Below are 5,971 nucleotides of genomic sequence, written 5' to 3' on the forward strand. Positions count from 1 at the left end.
AGGAGGCGGAGATTAACTTGTGAGTCTAGGCTTTCTGGATTTCCTGATGCAATGGGGTAAAACAAATATGGAATCATACCTGCAGGTGCAGTGAGCCACACAGTCATGTTTATTCACACAGATATTAGAGGTTCTCCAGTTATTTTTCATCCTTGGCTCTTAGGCAAATTTCTAAATTTGCCAGTAGCCATCACTGGGTTAAGGAGGAGGAAAAGGAAATAAAGGTAAAGATGAGGGAGAAAAATGTAAACAAGATGGAGCAAAATATAAGAGAATTTGTAAGAGAGTGTCACTTACTGAATCAAAGGATGAGGTTGACTTTTGAAAGATTAAATTCCCTAGAGGAATAAGAAGAGAGAAGAAAATGACCCTGCATCAGGAGACCTAGATTAGCTTAGGGAGACTTTTCAAAGAGGGATTTATAGTACTTGCTTGTGTATTAACAGGTCACTTGGAAAACACCTTTTGTTTAAAAATCTTTGCCTTTAACTCTTGAGTAACCCTGAAAATCAAAAACAGATGACAGCTAAAGGAATAATGTAACAGAAATCACCTTTGGATTACTATTTTTAAAATTTCACTTATCTCTGCTCCCAATCACATGCTCAATGATATAGTGTGGAATTTCCAGGTAAAGTTAGTCATTGACAGCATTGAAATTTAGATAAGAGAATGAGAAAAATGGACTTGGAGGGCACTATGCTAAATAAAATAAGTCAGACAGAAAGGCAAATCCTGTATGACATCACTTGTATGTGAAATCTATAAAATACAACAAACCAGTGACTATAACAACAAAAAAAGCAGTCACACAGATATAGAGAACAAACTGGCTGTTACCTGTGGGGAGAGGGAAAGAGGGAGAGGAAAGATAGGCATAGAGGATTAAGTGGTACAAACTATCAGCTATAAAATAAGCTTCAAGGATACACTGTACAACACCAGGAATATTGCTAATATTTTATAATATATAGAGTATATATATATATACAATATTTTGACTACTCCAAAGCCTTTGTGCATCACAACAAACTGTGGCAAGTTCTTCAAGAGATGGTAATACCAGACCACCTTACCTGCTTCCTGAGAATCTGTATGCAGGTCAAGAAGCAACTGTTAGACTGGACATGGAACAATGGACCAGTTCCGAATTGGGAAAGGAGTAAGTCGAGGCTGTATATTATCACCCTGCCTATTTAATGTATATGCAGAGTACATTGTGTGAAATTCTGGGCTGGATGAAGCCCAAATCAAGATTATGGGGAGAAATAATAACCTCAGATATGCAGATGACACCACTCTTTTGGCAGAAAGTGAAGAAGAACTGAAGAGCCTCTTGATGAAGATGAAAGATGAGAGTGAAAATGCTGGCTTAAAACTCAACATTCAGAAAACTAAGATCATGGCATCTGGAGCCATCACTTCATGGCAAATGAATGGGCAAACAATGGAAAGAGTGAGAGAGTTTATTTTTCTGGGCTCCAAAATCACTGCAGATGGTGACTGCAGCCATGAAATTAAAAGATGCTTGCTCCTTGGAAGAAAAGCTATGACCAACCTAGACAGCATATTAAAAAGCAGAGACATTACTTTGCTGACATAAGTCCATTTAGTCAAAGCTATGGTTTTTCCAGTAGTCATGTTTGGATGTGAGAGTTGGTCTATAAAGAAATCTGAGCACCAAAGAACTGATGCTTTTGAACTGCAGTAAGAATTGACGTTTTTGAATTGCAGTGTTGGAAAAGACTCTTACAAATCCCTTGGACTACAAGGAAATCAAACCAGTCCATCCTAAAGGAAATCAGTCCTGAATATTCACTGGAAGGACTGATGCCGAAGCTAAAACTCCAATACTTTGGTCACCTGATGAGAAGAACTGACTCACTGGGAAAGACCCTGATACTGGGAAAGATTGAAGGTAGGAGGAGAAGGCGACAACAGAGGATGAGATGGTTGGATGGCATCACCAACTCAATGGACATGAGTTTGGTCAAGCTCCAGGAGTTGGTGATGGACAGGGAGGCCATGTCCATCCATGGGGTCACAAAGTACGGCATAACTGAGAGACTGTACTGACTGAACTATAATAATTGCAAATGGAGCATAACCCCTAAAGATGGTGACTCACTATATTGTACACTTGTAACATAGAATATTGTACAGCTATACTTCAAATCAAGAAAAGGCCAAGGTTTCTTTGTGTGTGTGTTTTTTTTTTTTTTTCATGTCTCTGCACTTACTCTTTTCAGTGGAGGATATTCTCCTTTGCTCCACCTCATACCCTCATCAATACCTCCAACTCAGTTAGTTCACAACCTGACTAGTTCTCATTTGTCTCTTGTCTTTAGTCTGATTGCACTTACTTTGAAAGACCTTTCCTAACTTTTGCAAGACTGAATATCCCTTCAAATGGCCTTTGAAACTCTGCACTGCATCCTATTTAGCATTTATTTCATTATGCCAGAATTAAAATTTACTTGTCCAATTTCCTTATTAGTCTGTCTATACATTTAAAACAGGGTGATATTTGGTAACTAGCTCATAGGCTGGGCATTGAATACATAAACAGAGTGAAAGTGGCTGATGTGTTAAAAAAAAAAAAACAAACAAAGTTAAGAGAACTGCCGTTGTTAATTACAAAAGACATTAATATCCAGCCCTACCCAAAATAAAATAAATGAGTGGTTTTTGAGAAATGGCAATTTTTTATGATAGAAAATCAAAATAGAGCAGGGTTAACCAGAGGCTTATTTTTAAATCGCATATCATTTGACTTTATGTACTTTGTCATTTTACTTTTTTAATTTTTATTTGTATTAAATAAGTGTTAAAACATTTAATTGTTAAATATACAAGTTTAATATAAATTGTAATATTTAATACTATTGCAAAGCTTAATTTTAAAATTATCATCATTTAATAATAAGGATCTGTAAGATTTCTATCATTGTTCACCAAGATATTCTTTGATCCAAAAAGTCAGGATATAAACATAGGCTAATTGGAACAGATTTAGCTTTCAGGCCATCTCTCTTATCTTTCAGTTGTAAGCAATTGGCTGCAAAGATATTACAAATGTGTCTAAACCATGTGATGTTGGCAGCCACTGAAGTCCAAAACACATTTATCCTTAAAAAAATCTTTCAAATGATGAGGATTCATTTACTAATAAAAAAATAAGTGTGAAAGTACATTGTTGTTTAGTCGCCAAGTTGTGTCCAACTCTTTGCAACCTCACAGACTGTAGCCTGCTAGGCTCCTCTGTCCACGGAATTCTCCAGGCAAGAATACTGGAGTGGGTTGCCATTTCCTTCCCCAGGGTATCTTCCCAACCTAAGAATCAAACCCGTATCCTGCATTGGCAGGCGGATTCCTTACCACTAGCTCAATATGGGGCATTGAGTTCACCCAAAGTGTGTTAGCGGAGAAGGCAATGGCACCCCACTCCAGTACTCTTGCCTAGAAAATCCCATGGACGGAGGAGCCTGGTGGGCTGCAGTCCATGGGGTCACTAGGAGTCAGACACGACTGAGCGATTTCACTTTCACTTTTCACTTTCATGCATTGGAGGAGGAAATGGCAACCCACTCCAGTGTTCTTGCCTGGAGAATCCCAGGGACGGGGAGCCTGGTGGGCTGCCGTCTATGGGGTCACACAGAGTCGGACACGACTGAAGCGACTTAGCAGCAGCAGCAGCAAAGTGTGTTAGATAGCTACTATAAATAGCATATAGTAAAATGAAGCCTCCTGAAGGGTGCAAAAGAAAAGTTTTGCCCTAAAGAACTTTCTGTATAATCTTCTAAAGTATGAATCACATAGGTTAAAATAAGAATGGGCCTGTAATGCAGAAGATACTGATTTGATCCCTGAGTCAGGAAGATCCCCTGGAGCAGAAGAATGGTTACCCACTCCAGTATTCTTGCCTGGAGAATTCCATGGACAGAGGACCTTGGTGGGCTACAGCCCACGGGATCACAAAGAGTCAGACACGACTGAACGACAACACACACAAACACACACACACACACACACAGAGTTTAATTAAGGTTCATTTTTTTTGAGTTGCACATTTCTATGAATGTTGATAAATGCTTAATGCCAAGCATCTGACATTATGCTATTATACAAAATAGTTTTGCCCCCACCCCTCACAACAATATCTTATGCTCCACCTCTTCCTTCTGCCTCCCCTCCTGTGAACTTCTGACATTCACTGATAATTTATCCTATCTGTAGTTCTGACTTCAGAATGCCATATAGTTGAAGTCAAAGAGCATGCATAGCCTTTTTAGATTGGCTTCTTGACTTAAAGCGATGTACATTCAAAGTTCCTCCATGTCTTTTGATCATTTAATACCTTATTTATCGTAAATGCTGAATGATATCCTATTATCTGAAGGTACCAGAATTTGTTTATTTACTCACCTATTAAGGGACATCTTGGCTGCTTTCAGTTTTCAAAATTATCAGTAATGCTTCTATTAACATTCATGTGCAGACTTTTGTCAGAGAAGGCAATGGCACCCCACTCCGGTACTCTTGCCTAGAAAATCCCATGGATGGAGGAGCCTGGAAGGCTGCAGTCCATGGGGTCACTGAGGGTCAGACACGACTGAGCGACTTCACTTTCACTTTTCACTTTTCACTTTCATGCATTGGAGAAGGAAATGGCAACCCACTCCAGTGTTATTGTCTGGAGAATCCTAGGGACGGGAGAGCCTGGTGGGCTGCCGTCTATGGGGTCGCACAGAGTTGGACACAACTGAAGCGACTTGGCAGCAGCAGTAGCAGCAGGCTTTTGTGTGGAAATAAGTTTGCTCCTCATTTGTGCAAATATGTAGGCGTGTGAGTGCTAGACCAAATGGTTAAGACTATATTTAGCTTTGTAAGAAACTGTCACTGTTGCTGTACCTTTTTGCACTCCCATCAGCAATGAATTAGACTTCCTTTTGCTCCACATCTTCACCAGTATTTAGAATTGTAAGAATGTTGGATATTATCTGATTAAAAGATAGGCTGTGTTTAATGTTTGCTGTTGTGTTATGGACTTTAGTTTCCTCTAGTGTCCTTGCTTTGATCTCCATTATCTTTTACCTCCCCTCTATGAGACAGGAATGCCAAAAGGGCTGTAGTTGAGTATTTCCCTTCCCCTATATCAGATAAATTGCTGGTAAGATCTTTTTCCTTAGCCAGAAGTCCCTTATTATGGAGAACACTCTAGGTTTATTTTAAAATGGTTATTTTCCCCCTCCCTCTGCCTGAACCCAGGCGGTTTTCCTCCATTGGTTCTTCACCATGATAATCTGATTGAAACTTGGAAGAAAAATTCACAGAAGCCTGGAGATTTTCTCTAACTGAGCCCTCCAGGGTTTTTAACTCTTAAAGCAAACTGTTCTTGCTGTTCAGTCGCTAAGTTACGTCCAACTCTTTATGACCCAATGAACTGCCGCACACCAGGCTTCCCTACTCTTTACTATCTCCTGAAGTTTGCTCAAATTCATGTCCATTGAAATTGGTGATACTATCTAACCACCTTATCAGCCTCTGCCACCCTCTTCTCCTCTTGCCCTCAATCATTCCCAGCATTAGGGTCTTTTCCAATAAGTCAGCTCTTACATGTCCAGCCTCCTCCATCCAGCATTTCATCAGTTCCTACCAGTTACTGGCTCCAAAGTCTTCCTCTTTCATCAGATCTCATTCTATGGATTCTGTCTTTCTAGGTTTGGGAACTGCAGTTTTCCCTGTGACCTCATTTCTTTGATAGATCTAAGAAGTCTTATTGATTTCCAGTTCAGTTTTTTTTTTTTTTTTCTTCTTGTGAGGATGTGATTCGTTATTTGTGCGCATGGGAAGTCACTTCATTTATGTGCGACTCATTGCGACCTTATGGACTACATAGCCCGCCAGACTCCTCTCTGTCCATAGGATTCTCCAGGCAAGAATACTGGAGTGAGTTGCCATGACCTCTTTC

The sequence above is a fragment of the Bos javanicus genome, chromosome 6 (genome assembly GCF_032452875.1).
Source record: "Bos javanicus breed banteng chromosome 6, ARS-OSU_banteng_1.0, whole genome shotgun sequence".
In the NCBI taxonomy this organism is placed as follows: Eukaryota; Metazoa; Chordata; class Mammalia; order Artiodactyla; family Bovidae; genus Bos; species Bos javanicus.